The sequence below is a fragment of the Neoarius graeffei genome, chromosome 1 (assembly GCF_027579695.1).
Source record: "Neoarius graeffei isolate fNeoGra1 chromosome 1, fNeoGra1.pri, whole genome shotgun sequence".
NCBI lineage: Eukaryota > Metazoa > Chordata > Actinopteri > Siluriformes > Ariidae > Neoarius > Neoarius graeffei.
In genome coordinates, this window is record NC_083569.1 from 34,910,976 (window position 1) to 34,934,693 (window position 23,718).

At 41.4% G+C, this 23,718-nt stretch overlaps 1 protein-coding gene across 1 annotated transcript in view; it reads right to left on the reverse strand.

Moving 5' to 3' along the window:
• astn1 (astrotactin 1) overlaps positions 1-23,718 on the reverse strand; it is a 1,125,762-nt gene that overhangs the window by 253,337 nt on the left and 848,707 nt on the right. The window lies entirely within an intron of this gene.

Below are 23,718 nucleotides of genomic sequence, written 5' to 3' on the forward strand. Positions count from 1 at the left end.
TGGAAATGGGAAAAAGACCAACAAACCTGAGTGCCAGCTTACTGGAGGGGGTTTGAAGGGGAAGGTTGGCAGTAGATAACATAACCCTCTGTCTGGGACGATAGACTGGAGCTGGTGTACGGCATCGGTCCACCTTCCTCTTATATAATTGGCTGGAATGTAGCAGACAACACCTGGCATGTGTCCACACCCTGCAACAGCATCAAATGAAGGCTTGGGCAGAAGGGACAGATGCTTCCTCCTCTTGTTTGGGAACAAGAGGTGGCTGGTACCCGAGACAACACTGAAACGGGGTCAATGCAGTAGAGGATGATGGGAGGTTATTGTGTGCATATTCAATCCAAGGTAGGGCCTGGCTCCAGGAAAATGCATTGCCCGAGGTCAAGCATCATAGGGCAACCTTTAACCTCTGATTAGTGTGCTCTGTCTGACCATTAGTCTGAGAATGGTAACTTAAGGAAAGACTAGGGGTGGCTCCAATGAGTCTACAGAATTCCTCCCAAAAGTGAGCAAAAAACTGTGGACTTCTGTCAGACACAATGTCCAGGGGCAAGCTGTGAATCCTGAAAATATTGCTAATAAGGAGTTCAGCAGTGGCGGCACGGTGGTGTAGTGGTTAGCGCTGTCGCCTCACAGCAAGAAGGTCCGGATTCGAGCCCCATGGCCGGCGAGGGCCTTTCTGTGTGGAGTTTGCATGTTCTCCCTGTGTCCACGTGGGTTTCCTCTGGGTGCTCCAGTTTCCCCCCACAGTCCAAAGACGTGCAGGTTAGGTTAACTGGTGACTCTAAATTGACCGTAGGTGTGAATGGTTGTCTGTGTCTATGTGTCACCCCTGTGATGACCTGGCGACTTGTCCAGGGTGTACCCCGCCTTTCACCCGTAGTCAGCTGGGATAGGCTCCAGCTTGCCTGTGACCCTGTAGAACAGGATAAAGCGGCTAGAGATAATGAGATGAGATGAGTTCAGCAGTCTCCTTAGCAAATAGCAGCTTGGGGAGAGGGACAAAATGAGCTGCTTTAGAGAAACAATCAACAATAGTCAAGATACAGGTTTTACCATTGGAACTGGGGAGGCTGGTGACAAAATCCATGGCAATGTGGGACCAGGGACAATGTGGTACAGGTAGCAGTCTTAATAGTCTAGCTATGGGCTGGTTACCAGTCTTGTTTCTGGAACACACGTTGCAGGTTGCCACAAAAGTCTTGACATCCTGCCGCATCATTGGCCATCAGAAACGTTGCCTGATAACGAAGAGGGTTTGGGGCACCCCAGGGTGACAAGCGAGAAGTGAACTGTGCCCCCACTGAAGCACCTGGGAACATCCTCAAAGGGGCACAAACAGAATTAGGTGGTCCATTACCTGGACCTGTATTGCTGGTCAGAGCCTCCTGGACAACCTTCTCAATGTCAAACCAGATAGCGGCCACTAGGCAGTGGACAGGAAGGATAGGTTCTGTGGCGTCTTGCTGAGAGTCAGGTGAGAACTGTCTGGAGAGGGCATCTGACTTGGCGTTCTTGGAGCCTGGTCTGAAAGAAAGCACAAAGTTAAAAAGTGAAAAGAATAAGGACCACCTGGCTTGGCATGAATTAGCAGATTTGATGTATCCAAGGTTCTTATGGTCAGTCCATATGATGAAAGTCTCAGTCCCCTCTAACCAACCAGAGCCAACAGTTCTCAATCACCTATGCTATAGTTGCGTTCAGCTGGAGTCAAGCAGTGCAAGAAAAAAGCACAGGGGTGCATTTTGCCATCCTTAGACAATCTCTGGGACAGGACTGCTCCTACCCCTGTGTCTGAGGCATCCACCTCAAGCACAAACTGAGCTAAAGAGTCTGGGATGATAAGGATGGGTTCAGTGGAAAACTTGCTCTTTAGAGATGTGAATGCATTCTCAGCATGGTTTTTCCAGAGAAAGGAGCATTTGGAGGATGTGAGCTCAGTAAGAGGGGCAGTAATGGAGCTATAATTCCGGATAAACCTTTGATAAAAGTTAGCAAACCCCAAGAAGCATTGCAGCTCCCTGCAAGAGGAAGGGATGGGCCAGTCCGAGACTGCCTTGACCTTATCTGGATCCACTTGGACCTTACCTGGGGAGATAATGAAACCCAGAAATGAGATTGTGCACTTATGGAACTCACACTTCTCAGCCTTAGTGAAATGTTAGTTCTTGAGTAGCCACTGCAGAACCTGTCTGATGTGGGACTGGTGGATCTTGAGTGTGGGAGAAAAGATGAAGATGTCATCAAGGTATATGAAGACGAACTGGTTGATGAAATCTCATAAGACATCGTTGACCAGTGCTTGGAAGACAGCTGGTGCATTAGTGAGCCTAAATGGCAAGACCAAGTATTTGTAGTGCCCAGTGCACATATTGAAGGCCATCGTCCACTCATGTCTCTCCCTAATGGGTACCAGACAATAGGCATTGCGGAAATCCAGCTTGGAGAAAAATTGGGCCTCTTGCAACAGCTCAAAAGTCATGGACATGGGAGGTAGTGGGTGGTGGTTCTTGATGGTGATCTCATTTAAGCCTCGATAGTCAATGCAACGCCTGAGAGACTTGTCCTTCTTGATCACAAAAAAGAAACCAGCTCCCACTGGAGATGATGAGCGACGAATGATCCCAGCTGCAAGAGACTCTGAAATATACATGTCCATGGCCTCTTTCTTGGGGAGTGAGAGGGAATAAATGTGACCCCTGGGGGGAGTAGTCCCAGGAAGCAGATCAATAGCACAATCATAAGGTTGATGTGGAGGGAGAGAGGTGGCCCGGGCCTTACTGAACACCTGACTGAGGTCCCAGTATTCTGCAGGGACATTGGAAAGTTCAGTGGACTCATCAGCACTGGTGACGTGGAGGGTGAGGGAAGTCTTGGCAGAAGACAGGCAGGTAACCAAGCAGCAGGTGCTCCAAGAGAGGACTTTACCATTACTACAAATCAGATGTGGATTATGTAGGCACAACCAAGGAAGACCAAGAACAATTGACTCATGAGAGTTACTCATGGTGAAGAAAGAGGAAGATTACAGGTGGTTACCCAAGACCTTAAGGGTGAGTGGCTCTGTAATGTAGGAGACAGGACTGAGTTTGATACAGTTGAGTGCCCTGGTGGCTAGGGGGTAATCTAACTTTTGCAGGCTGACTCCCAGCTCCTCAGCAAAAGAGGTCCTGATGAAACTTTGGTCTGCCCCAGAATCAATGAGCACCTTAATCGGATGAGTCTTGTTCTGAAAGATGATCTTAGCAGGAAGCACCGGCCTCTCAGCAAGGGAAAACTGTGTTGATACACCCACCCGTATCCCTGCTGTTACTGGTGGGTAGGCCCTTTCAATAGGCAATAGGAGATAAAATGTCCGAGTTTGCCACAGTAAAAGCAGAACCTGGTCTCACGGCGGCGCCTTCTCTCCTCGGGGGTGATACGGGTTCTGCCTAACTGCATGGGCTCTCATTCAGGGGAAGCAGTGGCCTCAGACAAGGAAACAGCAAACTTGGGTTCAAACCTGAGGCTCCTTTTCAGGTTCTGTTGGTGTAACTGGGTATCCACCTGACTGGCAAGATCCACAACACCATCCAGAGTGTAGGTACAGCACATCTCTGCAACTACATTTCCCATAATTCCCTCAGTTCCTGCCCCGGACGATATCCGCTTCATCTCATCTTTCACTGTGCCATGATTGGGTAGCATACTGCTGTGGATCATGATGCAAGCTCACCCATAAATTGAATGATCTGAGCGAATTTCACTCTCTCCATGCTCTTTCTCAGACGTGTGTGCTAAAAAGCACCTCTAGCTCTGCCTGACACTCTCTGCCTCTTTCTCTCCTTTCTCTCTCTCGGTGCCCCATGCCTCCGCTCTCTTGGACCAGTCGCGCCAAGAAGTGTCTCTCTCCCTGATCGGCGTGCTCCCTGACTGGTGCACTCTCTGACTCTCTCTGCCTGACCTCCCAATACAAGTCTCCCGCATCCCGCCGTGTGAACGCCTCGCCAAGGCTGCAGACACGCATAGCTGCCAGTGCCCTGCAACTCTGTCCTCCCAAAACCAGATGCACCTCACTCTCTGCCTCACTCTCTCTGTGACCAGCGTGCTCCCTCTGATCAATGCACCATCTGTATTAAAAAGAGACACTATGGCCTGCAGGCAGAAGCGAAGAAACAAAGGGACTAACACGTGTTGTTGTACGGACCACTGGCTACGGTGCTTCGCTCTTTAAAAAAAAATACACCGAAATGAAGGATCACTGACAAACTCCTTTATGATGCCACACGAGAGTGGTCCCAAGTAAGGCTGGCATTTGGGCAATGTTAGTTTTAGTTTGATTAGTTTATGTGAAAAGTGCTATTTAAACTTGTTTCATGTGTGCGCACAATAATCACATAGCTTTGGTTTTATCATGTTATTGTATTGCTTAGTTTTACTCTAGTAGATAGATTTTGCATGCCTTATCTCTTTATTTTTCTTTCTTTAACATTTTCTTACCATGCACTATTATACACATCTCAACATTCAGACTTCAGTAAACTAAGGGCTGGTTAGCTCAGTTGGTTAGAATGTGGTGCTTATAATGCCAAGATAGTAGGTCTGATCTCTGCATGGGCCAATGATTATTTATGCACCTTTGTTAAAATCCTTTGTCTAATCAGTGACACAGAGCGTCTATGCCCCCCTCCCCCACCTTTTTTGTGCACTTTCACTTACCTGCAAACACACACACACACACACACACACACACATAATATTACTACCTCATATCACCATTTTGTGCTTTGATTGTTAAACTGCTGCTAGTATTATTGAATGTATTTGATCAGTATTATCCTCACTTGATTGTCATTTTAATAAATATTTACAAGAAACTGTGTCTTGTCTGTTCTGCTGCAGTATTACTTGAAACCATCCTCTGCCATCAAAGAATTCACATTGCCTTCACTGATCTAGTGTATCACTAGAGTAATTCATTCATTAATTTAATAATTAATAGAAATATTGATTAGTAAAATTAATGAACTGGTATTTTATGAGACTCATTGTATTAGACTGATTTAATAACACAATTGCACCTACGTAATTTTGGTGCCTCGTGTGAGGAGTGCAATTGCACCTACAAGAGTCTCAGGGAGGTCATGAAGATTGATTTCATCCAATAGAGAGCTGTTAAGTCCATGAAAAAATACATCATACAGGGCACTGGCATTCCAGTCCATGGCTGCAGCCAAGGTACGAAACTCAATGGCATAGTCATAAACCAGCCAGCTGCCTTGCTTGAGCCCCATTAGTCACCTAGCTGCCTCCTTAACCTTGGGCGACCCATCAAAAACCTGCATCTCTTCAGGGTATTCCTTGTAGCTCAAACAACAGGGGACCCCTGCATCCCAAACCACTGTTCCCCACTACCAAGCCCTTCCAGTCAGAAGCATGATGACACAGGCAACTCTAGAGCTCTTGGAAGAGAAAGCAGAGGCCTGGAGTTCCACTGACAAGGAGAACTGGGAAAGGAATGAGCAGCAAGTCCCAGGTTCCCCATCGTAAGGTTGCGGGGCAGGCAGACATGGCTCTCGGGGGGGTTGCACTGTCAGAATGGGTGAGCTAACAGGTGCAGGTGCTGGCTGACTGGAGACAGAATACTGAAGGCTCTCCATCTTAGAGGAGAGTTTCTGCAATGTCTCTGTGATGGCCGTCATACTCTTGTGGACAGCCATGATCTCCTGCTGATGGTAGCCTAAAATAGAGCCTTATTTGGTCAATGCTGCTTTGACTGCATCCAAGTCTGCTGGGTCCATTTCCCTTGGCAGGATTGTTCTGTCAGAAGCCAAATGGCTGCAGGGGCTGACTAGACCCAAAAACTAGACTCACATGCACAGGAATGAAGAATAAAGTTCTTTAATCTTGAACGTGAAGCACTGGAGGAGGGGAGCAGCCACCAGGAAAAAATCTGGAATGAAGAATTAAGGGGAAAAGGGGCTATTGTCAAACAGGAAGAGTAGAAGTGTCAGACAAGTGCAGAAGTAGCAAAACATCACCAAGTCCAGAATGCAACCCTGCAGCGAGAAAAGAGCTCACAGCACAAAAACAAAAGTGAAGAGTCCAGAGCACTTCTGCAGCAGGAGAAATGCACTCACAGTCCCAAAAAAATAAGAGGCAAAAGTAATCCAACAGGAAGAGCAAAGTAATCCCACAGCACACAACAAAGTAGCAAAATAACAGAGTCCAAAGCAAAACAGGGAAAAATAAAAGACAAAATAATGTAGCCTGAGGCGAAGACAATCCTGTGCCGAGTGAATCTCTGAGCAGTATAATATAGATCCGTGGATGAGCTGATGAGAGACAGGTGTGCTGGCCACAATGCAGGGAAGGCTCAGGGAAAACCAGGGAGTGGAGTAAAAGACCGGATCAGGACCTAGATATTCCCAGCTGGCTCGTGACAGTAAATAATCACTGACCTGTATTGCACTCAAAACAATACAGCAGCACATTATTTGATGGTTTACCTCAGATTTTTTTATAAAAACTTTTTTTTCAATTTTTATTCTTGCAACATATTTAAAAAACATTGGGCTGGTAAAGCATTTACCACTTTATAATGTTGTCATTCCTTCTCACAACACTTAAAAGATTTTTAAGGACTGAAGACACTAAGTGATGAAGTATTTCAGGTGTAATTTTGTAATATTCTTCCTGCAAACAAGTCTTAAGTTGTGCAACAGTATGGGGCCATCGTCATATTTTTCGTATGTTGCTCCAGAATCTCAATGTATTTTTCTGCATTAATGCTGCCATCATAGAAGTGTAAGTTACCTTTGCCAAGGGCATTGACACAACCCCATACCATGACAGACCCTGGATTTTGGGCTTGTTGCTGGTAAAACAATCTGGATGGTCCTCTTTATCTTCGGTCCAGTGCACACGGCGAACATTTCTTACAAAAAAGACCCAGAATACTGATTCATCTGACCATAATACACATTTCCACTGTGTGATGGTTCATCCCAGATGTCTGTGAACCCAGAGAAGTCAATGGCACTTTTAGACATAGTTAACATAAGTTTTCCTTTTTGCACAATAAAGTTTTAACTCGCACTTGTGGATGTAATTCTGTATTGTAGTGCCTGATAAAGGTTTGCCAAAGTACTCTCAAGCCCATGTGGTTGTATCAGCTACAAATGAATGATGGTTCTTGATGCAGTACCATCTGAGGGATTGGAGACCACGGGTGTTCAGCTTAAGCTTGTGCCCTTGCCCTTTATGCACCGAAATTCCTCTAGATTCCTTGAATAATTTAATGATGATATGCACCGTGGAGGGTGAAATATCCAAATCCTTTCTTATGTATCTTTGAGGAACATTGTTTTTAAACATTTCAATAATTTTCTCACACATTTGTTGACAAACTGGAGATCCTCAGCCCATCTTTGCTCCTCAAAGACTAGGCTTTTCCTGGATACTGCTTTTGTACCAAATCATTATACAACCCCGATTCCAAAAAAGTTGGGACAAAGTACAAATTGTAAATAAAAACGGAATGCAAGGATGTGGAAGTTTCAAAATTCCATATTTTATTCAGAATATAACATAGATGACATATCAAATGTTTAAACTGAGAAAATGTATCATTTAAAGAGAAAAATTAGGTGATTTTAAATTTCATGACAACAACACATCTCACAAAAGTTGGGACAAGGCCATGTTTACCACTGTGAGACATCCCCTTTTCTTTTTACAACAGTCTGTAAATGTCTGGGGACTGAGGAGACAAGTTGCTCAAGTTTAGGGATAGGAATGTTAGCCCATTCTTGTCTAATGTAGGATTCTAGTTGCTCAACTGTCTTAGGTCTTTTTTGTCATATCTTCCATTTTATGATGCGCCAAATGTTTTCTATGGGTGAAAGATCTGGACTGCAGGCTGGCCAGTTCAGTACCCAGACCCTTCTTCTATGCAGCCATGATGCTGTAATTGATGCAGTATGCGGTTTGGCATTGTCATGTTGGAAAATGCAAGGTCTTCCCTGAAAGAGACGTTGTCTGGATGGGAGCATATGTTGCTCTAGAACCTGGATATACCTTTCAGCATTGATGGTGTCTTTCCAGATGTGTAAGCTGCCCATGCCACATGCACTAATGCAGCCCCATACCATCAGAGATGCAGGCTTCTGAACTGAGTGCTGATAACAACTTGGGTCGTCCTTCTCCTCTTTAGTCTGAATGACACGGTGTCCCTGATTTCCATAAAGAACTTCAAATTTTGATTCGTCTGACCACAGAACAGTTTTCCACTTTGCCACAGTCCATTTTAAATGAGCCTTGGCCCAGAGAAGACGTCTGCGCTTCTGGATCATGTTCAGATACGGTTCCTTCTTTGAACTATAGAGTTTTAGCTGGCAACGGCGGATGGCACGGCGAATTGTGTTCACAGATAATGTTCTCTGGAAATATTCCTGAGCCCATTTTGTGATTTCCAATACAGAAGCATGCCTGTATGTGATGCAGTGCCGTCTAAGGGCCCGAAGATCACGGGCACCCAGTATGGTTTTCCGGCCTTGACCCTTACGCACAGAGATTCTTCCAGATTCTCTGAATCTTTTGATGATATTATGCACTGTAGATGATGATATGTTCAAACTCTTTGCAATTTTACACTGTCGAACTCCTTTCTGATATTGCTCCACTATTTGTCGGTGCAGAATTAGGGAGATTGGTGATCCTCTTCCCATCTTTACTTCTGAGAGCCGCTGCCACTCCAAGATGCTCTTTTTATACCCAGTCATGTTAATGACCTATTGCCAATTGACCTAATGAGTTGCAATTTGGTCCGCCAGCTGTTCCTTTTTTGTACCTTTAACTTTTCCAGCCTCTTATTGCCCCTGTCCCAACTTTTTTGAGATGTTTTGCTGTCATGAAATTTCAAATGAGCCAATATTTGGCATGAAATTTCAAAATGTCTCACTTTTGACATTTGATACGTTGTCTATGTTCTATTGTGAATACAATATCAGTTTTTGAGATTTGTAAATTATTGCATTCCGTTTTTATTTACAATTTGTACTTTGTCCCAACTTTTTGGAATCGGGGTTGTAATCACCTGTTTCAAATCACATCATTATTTAATTGTTTTACCTCATTATTAACCCCAACTTTTTTTGGAATGTGTTGCAGGCCTGAAATGCAGAAATGGATGTATATTAAAGGAAAAGAAAGCCCATGGTTAAAATACAGTTATGAAGATAGATTATGATATAAACTAATGAGTCATGTGAACAATTAAAAAACAAGGAACTCACACAACTAAGATATCCATCTCCAAAAGTCAGTTTCTATGCAGAATTCCCCCATCATGGACAATTTCATGGATGCCGCCATTGAAAATATTTTAACCAATCAGAAAAATCCCCTCGATTGTTTCTGGCAATGCTCTGACATCATTTGGGCACAAGACACGGAAGCTCTGCATAGCGAGTAAGACTTGAAGCTAAACAACTAAAACAACTCTATAAATATTGTTCACTTGTGTGTAACCAATTGATATGGTAATGCTTGATTATCATGATCATCATTGCTATTCGTGTCATTGTTTGAAATACTCGAGGAAATCAGTGAAGAAATGTCGCTGGCGCTATGGTCCATTTTGTCAAATATGGCCGTGTACTCTAAGTGATGTCACACTTTACGGAAACCATTCAGAAAGCAGCTTGGGTGTTTCCAGCAATATTTCCGCCTTTTTCCGTACAAGTGTGATATAACGCATAGTTTCAGCCTCGTTTTACAGGTAAAGAGTTCGGGTTTGTCCGTAAGTCAGGGTTGCAGCTCATTAATACACTATTTCAGATGTATAGTGAAAAAATCCACATTGTCACCTTAGTAGACCTTTCGCTTTGCCTCTTCAGTACTGAACAGCGACACTCAGCCTTGCACCCAAATGACGTCACGCATCGCCCTTCCAACAGGCAACATGGCAGCCTACTGGTGGCAGTAGAGCAGCGATACAAAAAGGCTCACAACTTTCTCATAAATGGTCAAACATGCCTGAAACTTTTCTTACAGACTCTCAATATTACAAGCTACCAACCCATGTGTGCATTTACATAACATTTTCTATTCCTTTAACAAATTTATTCAAGTTGAGCAGACAAAACATGAAAGATCTTGGGTTCATGCTGTCCGCAATGAAATACAAGTAAATTTAGAAATCACTGTTTTCTTTTTTATTTGCATTTTCCATACCGTCCCAACTTTTTCTGATTTATGGTTGTATAAAATTGCAGCAGTGGTGTTTTTTACAGTAATACTATATACTGCTAGCAATATGTTGTACTAAAAAATGCTTTTCACTCCGTTTAAAATGCACTAAAATATGCCATTTAATAAAAACACATTTTAGAATGATGGTTGTATTTTATATGTATAGCAATCACCTACTTTCAATTAAATGCTGAAAATTTACATTATCACAACTATCCCAACATTGGTTCATAATGAGGGGGTGGACCCACTTGCCACTGTCATTCCATTGCCATTGTGCTATTAAAATATTCTTCAGGCCCATGGAAAGGTTAAAAGCTGTAAAAAAAAAAAAAACATTCAGGCCAGCTCGACTATAGCTGTGAACTGTATGCATTCTGCTTAGCAGCAGTAAAGGTCAAAAAGGTTTTCACTGACTTTTGACAGAGATTTTGTTATTAATTTTAATGTACTTGGAAAATTGAGTCAGCTGGGACATACTAGGAGTGCTGAAAATCCACTGATATACTGGATATAAGTACAAATTTCTCCCTGAAGTGAACAATCAGAATCAGTCTAGGATTAAAAATGAAAATGTCACATCAGTCAGAATGTCAAGTAATAGGTGTCTCTGAGAGCTTAGTTACCCAAATGTGCTGCATCACACAATTAACCAGGACAAGAAGGTCTTATACTCACCTACTACTGAGTATCTACGTATGTACAATACTTTCTGAGCAGTAGCCAAGTACTTTAACCATTAAGTGTCATGTATTAATCCTTATACCATCTCTAATCCACCTGAAAACAAGGTAATTAATTGTTACTTCAAAAAAGGAAATGTACATTACCAGTCAAAAGTTTGGCCACATCTTCTATTTCAGTAGTTTTTCTTTATTTTTATTAATTAAGACACATCATGTCTTAAAGTAATGATGGACTGTCATTTCTCTTAGTTGAGCAGTTCTTGACATAATATGGATTACTACAGTTGTGAAATAGGGCTATTTACTGTATTTTTATTATTTACTATTACTGTTTGATCTCAAACGCATTAAGCAAGCAAGAAATTGCACTCATTAACTTTTGATGAGACACAACTGTTAATTGAAAAGCATTCCAGGTGACTACCTCATGAAGCTGGTTAAGATAATGACAATAGTGTGCCATCAAGCTACTTTGAAGAATTTATTATGAAACATTTATTTTTTAACACTTTTTTGTTTACCACATAATTCAATTATGTTCCATATGTTATTTCATAGTTTTGATTTGTTTGGTATTGCTCTACATTGTAGAAAATAGTCAAAATACAGAAAAACCTACGAATAAGTAAGTGTATCCAAACATTTGACTGGTATTGTATCTCAGGGAACATCATAAATGCTAGCTCTCTCAATTCACAAACAGCTTTACACTGGAGAATGAGCAGCCTAATTTTCACCTTTTGACACATGGGAGAGGTGTTAACGGATTCATAGCCAAATCCTCTTGTTTCTCGAGACTCTATACATCAATGCCTTCTGTTCACAATCTCCTCTGAGCCATGTGTAGACTGAGTTCAAATAATCACAAAGCAGAATCATGTTTGCTTCCTCTCTTACCTTGCAAAGCAGTCATGTAAGAAATTCATGTAAAACCTTTGAGGCTGTTTTAAAGGTTTGCTGAAGGTCATAAAAATTATATTTCAAATGTTCTCAAGTAATAAGATAGAGTAGGAGTAGCAGTTTAGTGCTGTAGTGGGCAGTGGGTTTTCTCATTCATCTCATCTCATTATCTCTAGCCACTTTATCCTGTACTACAGGGTCGCAGGCAAGCTGGAGCCTATCCCAGCTGACTACGGGCGAAAGGCGGGGTACACCCTGGACAAGTCGCCAAGTCATCACAGGGCTGACACATAGACACAGACAACCATTCACACTCACGGTCAATTTAGAGTCACCAGTTAACCTAACCTGCATGTCTTTGGACTGTGGGGGAAACCGGAGCACCCAGAGGAAACCCACGTGGACACAGGGAGAACATGCAAACTCCGCACAGAAAGGCCCTCGCCGGCCACGGGGCTCGAACCCGGACCTTCTTGCTGTGAGGCGACAGCGCTAACCACTACACCACCATGCCGCCCCGGCAGTGGGTTTTATAGTTAGTAATTATAGTTTATTGAATTTTTCCCTATCATTCCACCCTGAAACAGCAGGTCAGTCCAGGCCAGAAGCACATAGCCCTAGCTTAGCCTCCATATTCACCTTATAGGAAACGAGGAAGAAATAATGAATGAAACGTGCATACTGGAGCCAGTAATTTTTGAGCAAGCCCTCAAAAGAATAAACGAGAAAAAAAATCCATGCGATAGGCTGAAGATTGGAACAAAATCAATTCCGAAACCTCTGTTCAAGGTTTAATTTGTTTTCCCGAGCTTACTTCAAGTGGCACTGGAAATACCAATGTGGTGATTGAATATTACCTGGTATAAAGACACAGAATACTTTGATTAGACCTTGGAGGAGATTAACTTAAAAGGACCTTTAACCTTCTGAAGATATATTAAAAGATTCAGTGTGGTTGGCCATTACCTATCCTCAAACCTCAATGCTCATATAAGCATTATAGTGAAATATCTATACTGCAGAGGGTTTTTTTTTTCCAGAAATAATTGGCTTGTCACTCAATTTTCTTTTTCCCCTTCATAAAAAAAAGGGTAACAATGTCAGCACGAAAGTTCAGCCTGTGAAATAAACCACTGTGAGTACAGAGCCTCTTATATCAGACATGAATTAGGGCCAACATTGCCTTGCTATTAAAATTCAATTATTCTTTTGTACTGTTTGTTGGCTACAGACTTACTCTGGGCATGTTACAATTAATTGTTTTGCAAAAGACTTCCAAAACAAATGCTCTGCATTTATAATGTATGCTAATTAAGTAATTACTCTCACATAAACTCTGTATACTTCACTCCATTCTTCTTCTATTAAGCTTTAATAGCTGCATCAAAATTCTATGATGTTACTCACAAATATTACATGAGAACACAGGTCTCTAGTAAAGGAAGTCTTTTTTAAATTAATGCTGATAGAAGAGTTAATAGTTAATTTATGATCAAGTTACCATTTACTAGATGAAGTTAAGTTACAAAAAACATCACTGAACACTTATAAGTGCACCAATGCATGTTCTAAAAGTGCTATGCATATTTTTCACACCACGGGTGCCTGAAAGCCACACCAATTAATCTTAGGACTATTTCAGGAATTGCAGTTCATTCATTATCTCTAGCCGCTTTATCCTTCTACAGGGTCGCAGGCAAGCTGGAGCCTATCCCAGCTGACTACGGGCGAAAGGCGGGGTACACCCTGGACGAGTCGCCAGGTCATCACAGGGCTGACACATAGACACAGACAACCATTCACACTCACATTCACACCTATGGTCAATTTAGAGTCACCAGTTAACCTAACCTGCATGTCTTTGGACTGTGGGGGAAACCGGAGCACCCGGAGGAAACCCACGCGGACACGGGGAGAACATGCAAACTCCACACAGAAAGGCCCTCGCCGGCCCCGGGGCTCGAACCCAGGACCTTCTTGCTGTGAGGCGACAGCGCTAACCACTACACCACCGTGCCGCCCCGGAATTGCAGTTTTTATTTTATTTATACTAATAAAACTCTACTAATGTGCCAGACTAATAAATAGTAAAATTTGTAATTGCAGCACGTTTTATCTCTGAAAATCAGTGATGCATAAAAGTCTAAAAAAAAAATTACATAATGAACTAATTTAAACACTGAAGCTGTAATGGCATGGCTTATTGGAAACCTGCCGCACAGGAAAAGTCACACAAGAGTTGATGCAAAAAGCAAGTGCTACTAATGGAACCTGCATGTAGTGAATACATGTAAATAATGGCATCTCTATCACTGGATGTTCACAATCCTACAAACCTTAAGTTGCCAAAGTACACATAGTATGAATCATACAAAGGCCAATTATATAATAATTATTGCATGATGTTCAGTTAGATGTGGGTCTGAGTCATCCATCTGTATGTCTATCAGACCACACAGACTGGCAGTCCAAGCAATGTGGGTTGAGTCACATTACTGAGCCAAATGAAGCTGGCAGGCAGTGCCTGCAACTCATGACTACACATGTACACTAAATGTATATAGTTCTCTGTGAAAGAAATGAAATGGCAAGGACAAGTCTTTTGTTTTTGCAAAGTGGTATTAAACAACTTCAAACATTGCACTTTTTGTTTTAACCCACCCATTTTTCAAATGATCAAAATATTGGAAGTTTTTTTTTTTTTGCACAGGAGTGCCCTGTTAGATTGATTTGTTTAAACAATTAATAGCTTTGAATGTCTCCTCTTGATTTGAGCCCTGGGTTTCACCTGTGAATACTGCACTTGTTGATAAAAAGGATAAACCAACATGAAGACTGGAGAGCTGTCTAGGTGGGAAAAACAGACCATTTTGAAGCAGAGAAAAGAGGAAATTTGACCACAGCCATTGTACAAGCATTGCATTTTACAGCCAATACAACAACTTGGAACCTCCTAAAAAGGGACAATGTTGAAATTCTAACAACCAGATATCAAACAGTGTGAGAGCTGTGAAGAAAACTCTAAAAGCAACAGGCTGTGACATCAACAACTTCCACAGAGCAGCAGTGAAGGTACCGGTATCACAATCCAGTGGTTGAAGAAAACTTTGAAAGCAGAAATAGAGATGATATACCATAAGATGCAAACCACTCATCAGCAGTAAGAATCAGAAGAACGGAATTCACAAAGAAATAGAGATGAGCCACAAACGTTCTGGAACTAATCTTAACCTCTACGAAAGTGATGGAAAGGCCAAAGTGTGAAGAAAGAAACGATCTGCTCATGTTCTGAAAAATACAAGCTCATAGGTGAAGCATGGTGGAGGTAGTGTCATGGAGTGGGCTTGCAATGGCTGCTTCTGGAATGGGCCCGCTAATCTGTATTGATGATGTAACTCATGATGATAGCAGCAAAATGAATTCTGAAGTCTAGAGAAACATTCTGTCTGCCAATTTACAGACAAACACATAAAACCTAATTGGGAGGAACATCATCATGCAGCAGGATAATGACCTGTCATCACAACAAAGCATTTCATCAAGGGAAAAAGCGGAAGGTTTTAGACCGGCCAAGTCAATCACTAGACCTTAACCCAAGTGAGCATGCATTTTCACCTCCTGAAGAAAAGACTGAAGGGAGGACCCCCCCCCCCAAAAAAAAAAAAAAAAAAAATATTAACAACTGAAAGTAAAATGTTACAAGTCTGGGGAAGCATCACAAAAGAAGAGTGCAACAGTCTGGTGATGTCAGAGGGTCACCAGCTTGATGCAGTTATTGAAAGCAAGGGATATGCAAAAAAGTGTTATTTATTTTAAGACTATTTGTTCCTATACTTTTGCTAACCTAAAAACTTGGCTAGTCTGACACAAAAGTCACCATATTCTTAGTTGTTTAACACATCTAGATGTGAAAATAAGGAAATGAAAGCTGAAATTCTGACCAATCATCTCATAGTCATCTTTTGGTTTCTAACCCAATTGTTTTCAATGTGTAGCAAAAACAAAACAATTGGCCTTACCATTCCAATACTTTCAGAGGGGACTGTACATGCTGGAGGTTAGAATAAGAAGCCAGTAACTGTTACCGTTAACATATCTAATCATTAGAAACACAGTTATTTAGAAATCATTTTCAATGATAGCCTGAAGAATCACTTAAAGTCAAACAAAAGCCCAAAATAAATGCTGTTTGTGGAACATGGCAAGGGCCCTGATGTGCCCTCCGCATAGTTAATTAAAAATAAAACCTTACAATTTATCCATTTTAAAAGTTATGATATTGCTAAAAAATAGGCTTACCTGGACAACCATTTGCACTAAAACCGGATATCCACCTGTGACGTTACCGGCACACTAGAAAACCGTTTACCTTCATTACTCAGAGCCATCAAATAAAGGCTACTATTTTTTTTTTTAAATAGCTGAGGATAGCTGTATGGTCAGATGAGACAAAAATTGAGTTGTTGTTTGGCCACCATGACCACCATGTACAGAGGGACACTGTACCAGCTGGTGGTGGTAGGATCATCATGCTCTGGGGCTGTTTTGCTGTCAGTGGAACTGGTTCATTGCACAAAGTGGATGGAATAATAAAGAAGGAGGACTTCCTCAGAATACTTCAGCATAAACCATCAGAAACTTGAACACGACTTGGGACTTGGGAGTTACAACAGGACAATGAACCCAAACACGCATCAGAGCTGGTTGTGGAGGATAAAGCAAGCTAACATTAAGCTTAAAACAAGTCCTGACTTCAACCCTATTGAAAATATATGGAGCGTGCTTATGAGTCGAGTCCATGCCAAGGAAAAATAATAATAATAATAATTGAACTCTACCAATTCTACCATGAAGAGTCATGAAATATCCAACCAGAATTGTGCCAGAAGCTTGTTCATGGTCAACAAAAATGTTTGGTCAAGGTGAATCTTGCAAAGAGATATTTTACCCAAATATTAGGTGTGCTGTATGTATATTTTTGACCCTGTATGCATAATTTTGACCCTGTGTTGATTTCAGAAAACCCAAAGAAAATTAAAACTTGTGTACCAAATTATAGTGTTTTCTTTTTTTTTAATTAAAGATGCATGCTGTACATTCTGCCACAGAAAAAGAACAGTTCAAAGAAATTACTGAAAACCCAAATATTGCCATGATATTCATATCCAAGATGATATTCATGTCACTGTATGTAAACTTCTGACCACAACTGTATGAACAAATGCACACTCAAACATGTCTTGTATGGATATTATCTGTCAGTATAAAGACATCTATTTTGGGGTTTTATTAATCTTTAAAGCTCTTTGCAGTACATTCACTTACCTGCAGGGGGCAATTTAGCTGCATCCAAAGCCCCAAAAGGTGAAGATAAGAAAGCCAAGACTATAATTGATAAAAAAAAAAACCTTCTCCACCCCTTCACAGAACTCCTGTGACCCTGCACCCTGCCAGTATCTTTATTGCTCTGTCTTAATTAGGACCTCCATTAAGTGGCTAAGTCAGACACAAAGTTATAAATTCAGACATTAATTTCAGGACAAGAATCCGTTCTGGTCATTATGATTAAATCAGTGAAAGGTCAGACCTCCGTGGCAGGGCTGTGATCCTCACCCTTCAGGTGGTACACTACGGCTTCTCTTTAACCTTTATTAACATGCTGATGCTCCTCTGGGTGTCTTAATTGCATTTCTGTTTATGCCTCGATTTGAAAAGCTGCTTTTTGAAGACCAGCAGAAAACATTGTAATTTATTCATATGGATGCCTCGTAGTGCATAATAACATAAGCTTCACATTTAGATACACCAGTTTTCAGTTGACTAAACTTATGACAGCACAGTACTTTCTTGCAGATGGATTATATTTAACATATTTTTAAAAAAGTCAATATAAACAGTATGCATGAACTTAAGCAGTCATAATTTAAAAAAAATACAGCATTTAAATGGCCAACAAAACTTCTCATTGCCAATTTCATACAAAGCTCTCACTTCATTCACAATCAAGACATTTAAACAATATATAGTCTATACCTTTGTATCTCACACATTAACTCAGGCTCTTTCCCTGCCAGAGAAGTGAAATTCCAAATACACCATCCAAGCATATTTGCATATATGACTTGCAATATGAAATATCACAACCAAATGATATGGCGTAACAAGCAAAATTTATGTACATCTGTCAGGTAGCATGAATGCCAACAACACCCACAGATAATTTTTGAGCAACATCTGTGACGACGTTGACATTTTTGTGAAGTGCTTGAGTGCCTTCTTGAATTCACTTGCAAATCAGTACCACAAATCCAGCATGAAATACCTTCTCACATGTCTTTCAAAGTCTAAAGCCTCTTTTATTACTCTTTTATTACATCAGTAATAATTATACCCCTAACTTTTAACAATCTGCTATTATTGTTTTTAATGAACTATTACATTAAAAAAAAAAATATATATATATATATATATATATATATATATATATATATATATATATATATATATATATATATGAGCCCCGGGGTCGGCGAGGGCCTTTCTGTGTGGAGTTTGCATGTTCTCCCCGTGTCCGCGTGGGTTTCCTCCGGGTGCTCCGGTTTCCCCCACAGTCCAAAGACATGCAGGTTAGGTTAACTGGTGACTCTAAATTGACCGTAGGTGTGAATGTGAGTGTGAATGGTTGTCTGTGTCTATGTGTCAGCCCTGTGATGACCTGGCGACTTGTCCAGGGTGTACCCCGCCTTTCGCCCATAGTCAGCTGGGATAGGCTCCAGCTTGCCTGCGACCCTGTAGAAGGATAAAGCGGCTAGAGATAATGAGATGAGATATATATATATATATATATATATATATATATATATATATATATATTTGTTTTTTTTAATGACAATTCTTAATTTCCCTGAGGGAACCCTCCCAAAGGGATCAATAAAGTTTTATCTAATCTATCTAATCTATTTATTTATAACTACTAAACTCTGACTAAGACTTTGCTCCTTCCCATCAACTACAGCAGACCAAGTACCAGGTATTATTTATGTAGTGGATAATTTTTAGCACAGCACTTAGTGACTTACACAGGTATACATGTATTAAACCCAGCAACATTACAGGGAATTAAAAAAAATGTTAGTGCTGGGATGTAAACAGTCCGTTGACCAAAAACAGTGCAAACAGTGGTCCTGTTGTAATAAACTCCCACTCATTAAGGGCTAGAGGACAATTAATACAAACTGTGAATGGGGGAAACCCACAAAGAGCTTTAGTCTAGTTTAAAGGGATAGTTCGGGATTTTTGACATGAATCTGTATGGCATCCCCATCAATAGTGTCGTGCAAACACACTGACTTACCCCTGACAGCATCCTGTGAGTCCAGTTCTTGTCCAGTTTTGGTCCAGACGAAAGTAGTCCGGCAAGTTTGTTGGGGTCATGAAAGTAAAACGTTTTTCGTCTCAAAACAGTATGTGTTCAAAAGAGTGATATATTTGTATCACAAAACCGTTGTCAAATGAAAAGTCAGACCTCGAAATCGCTTGGCACTATTTTCTCTCCCTTCTTATCACTGCGCGCTGCCGCCAGGTGACAGCGAAACGCAGACCCACTAAGCTGGTGGGAGACCAAGGCTGCACTCTATCCACGGCTTACACACGTGATGGCACAGAGGATGTGTATAGTGGCAGCATCTGTCCCCCCAGAGAGGATCTTTTCAAAAGCAGGACAGATTATAACTGAGGAGAAATAGAATCAGAATTAACTAGTTAATTGCAGCAATTAAAGGAATAGGTAGGAAAAGGAAGGCGCAAAGACACCGCGCAGCACCTGAAAACAGGTTTTCAGGCGCTGCACACCCGTTTTCAGGCGCTGCGCGGTGTCTTTGCGCCTGCAGCGGTGCTTTGCCTGTGCTGTGGCTGAAAATAGTTCCAGATATAAATTGGTCTAGTAAATCCCTTCGTGTTAATTTGCATTGATATGTGTACTCGATGTGACTGTACAAGTCATGAGAAATAATTATAAACAATCTTGAGTTATTTAATTCACTTTTGTAACGACAATGCTAGCTGGACATGCCTGATTACAGTGACTACGCTAAGCTAAGCTAACCGGGGTGTTTATAGAGCAGGACAATGGCTGGGTCGGCTACAAAACGCTTTAGCTCACTCATCCAACTCTAGGGACTGCAGGGACTGACTCAATTTCATCTGGGGGTGGCGTATTCCTTTAAATCAAAAATAAAATCTCAGGAGCCGAAAGAGCCGGCTCCTTATAGTAAGAAGAGCCAAAAGAGCCGGCTCCCGAAAAAGAGCCGAAATTCCCATCACTAGAAAACAATGAATGAAACAGCCGTGGCTGTCACCTGGCGGCAGCGCGCAGTGATACCGAGGGAGAGAAAATAGTGCCAAGCGATTTCGAGGTCTGACTTTTTATTTGACAACAGTTTTGTGATGCAAATATATCACTCTTTTGAACACATACTGTTTTGAGATGAAAAACGTTTTACTTTCGTGACCCCAACAAACTTGCCGGACTACTTTCGTCTGGACCAAAACTGGACAAGAACTGGACTCACAGGATGCTGTCAGGGGTAAGTCAGTGTGTTTGCACGACACTATTGATGGGGATGCCATACAGATTCATGTCAAAAATCCCGAACTATCCTTTTAATTTACTAGTGCCGCTTTTCCACTACCAACGCGGCTGAGTTGGGCTGAGCCGTGCCGTGCTGAGTTGGGCTGAGTCGAGCTGAGTGGGGCTGTTGGAGTTGCATTTCGCCTACAACCGTGTTGAACCGTGCTGGCTGGAAGTGGGTGGACACATTGGGTGGAGTTAGCGAAAGTGGGTGGACGTCACGTGATGTCATTAGGCGGCGCAAACAGAGACATCAGTGACCTTTTAAGCGGTAGTCTCACGACCCGGATAGTAAACAATAAACATGGAGGACATGGAGTCGTTAGTGTTGCTGGTCTTGGTGCTGTGGCTTGTTGTCACCGACAACGCCAACAGATACTGGCAAGAGCGTATAGATGAGGCGAGGCGCATAAGGCTTCAGAAATTCTTGTAATTCGTAATTCTTCTTCTTCCGGGTTTACAGTGTTTACAGATCCCAGCGTGCTCGCGGGGCATGTGTGGGCATGTGAGGACACTCCTCCTCACCAATCAGTACACAGGGGAGTGTCTCCTCATGCCTCTAGCCCCACTCGGCTCGGTTTGGCTCGCTTCAGCCCCACTCCAAAACCGTGCGAGTTTTGGGTGCTGAGCAGGGCTGAAGCGAGCTGAGTCGTGCTGCTCTGACGTAGTCGAAACGCGAGCCGTGTCGGGCTGAAGTGAGCTGAAGTGAGCTGAAAAAGGGTAGTGGAAAAGGGCCATAGGTGTGTCTAATAAAATTGTCAGTAAGAAAAGAAAATGCATAAATTCATAACATGGGAATACTGAAAATACTATGTAACAAAGATATCTCTTTATTTTGCAGATTTTTTTGTAGAAATGATAGTTGGGTCCTTTGTCCTCACTAATTCATGTGAGAGAGCTCAGCTATGGCTCAGATCTAAAACATATTTTTATTTAGTAGGTTTCAAGTGCTATATCAACATCTTTCCTCTGTTGACAACCTTCCTTTAGAGTAAAATTACTCATAAGGGCAACACACACAACTAGGGTAAAAAAAAAATAAAAATAGTAGTCCACTTTCACAACTCTATATAAAACTCAGTATAAATTAATACCCAGTATAAGATAATTTATTCCAACAATTTATTTCTATCAGCCTTTCATTTCTCTCACCTATTTAAGTTTCTTACTGGTGAAATCCCTGCTGAAAAATCCACATCAATCTGACTTGCTACAAGCTGCCAAAACACAGGCCAAGCTGGTCATACAGGTAGACCTGGTAAGTGCTGTTACACAGTTTATGAATTACTGCTACTAATGTTACATCATAAACAAGTTCTATAAATATCTATCTATCTATCTATCTATCTATCTGGATAGATAGATAGATAGATAGATAGATAGATAGATAGATAGATAGATAGATAGATAGATAGATAGATAGATAGATAGTTTAGACAAATAGTCAGGAAGCTGGAAAAATAATTCACCAGATACTAAAGATGGTTTACTACTTTAATCAGCTGGCTGATGGTAAGACTGAATTTTTCAAAGAAAGAGAGAGAGAGAGAGAGAGAGAGAGAGAGAGAGGCGCAGGGGGTGTCTATGTGATCATAATTCCATTTTAACTGAGATACTGTGTACCTACATGCCTCATCTGTCTTATCACTGATGAGGCATGCAGGCATATAGACTGTATCCCCTTTGGTCATCTGAGCTTAATTTAGAGTTGCAAGAGTGTGAAGCAGCAGAGCGCTCAAGCCACAAGATAATAGACATTACTTCAAATTACCTCAGGACAAAGGAGAGGAACTTTTAACTAACACCACTCTATCAAACTCCTCCATCCGCCCTCTAAGCAGATCAACAGTGAATACAGAGGCACTGAGAATGAAACATATTTACAAACTTGGATCCTTGGAACACTGACCAGTGTGGGTATGAGTATTATAGCAGAAATATGTATATTTTCCACTTGCCCCTTAGTTTCCATAGTTTCCCTTGAAGTAGGATAACAAAAGCAATCAGATTTCAGGAATGTGGCAACAGGGACATGGTCAAGCATCAGCTGGGGGAGGGGAGGAGGCTTGAACTGGCAATTGTTTGTGTAATGATTCTTACCTGTGTCTGATTACCACTAGTCTACTTATGTTTCTTTGTACTTTCAGTGGCTGCTATACACACACTGCAGAACATGAACTTGAATGGGGTAAAAGCCGTGAGCTAGCGATGACTCCTTTTCAGTTTTTTTTAAATTAATCAATGAATCAATCGACTGATTGATTGATTTTTGATTGACTTGTTGAAGGTGTAATAATGGGGCAAAGTAACACAAGCCTGGAGTTCTGCTAAAATTTTGCCTGTCTCCTGAGTCTTCTTCCAAACCCTGACACACAAGAGAGGGAGTTAAATTTAATTGCTTATATGAGCGTTAATTTTGAGGGATACAGTGCAGCTGTGGTTACAGTATATGACTCAAATTAAAGTGTACTCAAATTAATATGCACTGGAACGGACATTAAATGGACATTTCCACTTGGCACTTGTACACAGTAAAATCCCCAGTGTTGAATTAACACCCAGAGTGTTGATTTAACACCATACTGTGTTTATATGTGTCCAGTTGGACACAAATGAACTCTGAAAGTGTTAATTCAACACTGGGGAATTTGCTGTGTACATCTTATCCAGAGGCAATTCCAATACTAGAGTACAAGTGTTTTTCCTGAAATGGCATCAGCCCTGGTGACTATCAAGTATTGTTCATACCTCTCCCCAGGTTGCTGTGACAATTAGGAGTCTCTTTATATAGAGCAAGTGTGATGTAAGTGTGCGACACTACAGATCTATACACGCTGCTGAGTGCGAGTAAAAGGTAACATCTTGCTGAAAACATCTGTTCATGCTGCTTTTAATTGTCTTGCACCTGAACACATAGTGTATATTTATCACTTCCAACAAATGACGGGGGGAACTCAAGGGAGCTTCTTTATGGCAGGCAAGGCAGTGAGAATATCCATCTTTTGATCATCTCTCTCTCATTAGTCAAAGATAGCAAAACTGAGACAAGACGAGACATCTTTGGAGTAGGTTGAATAATTACTAATAACCAGTAATCAGTAATCTATACTGCTTTCTTTGGATAATCTGGTTTCTTCCCAAAAGTTTGGGTTGTAGATTGTTGACTCTACACTTTCTCTAGGTGTGAATGAGTGTGAAAATGCATGTGTGCAACAGACTAGTGTCCCATTCAGGGTGTATTCCTGCCTTGAGTCCAGTGTTCCCAGGATA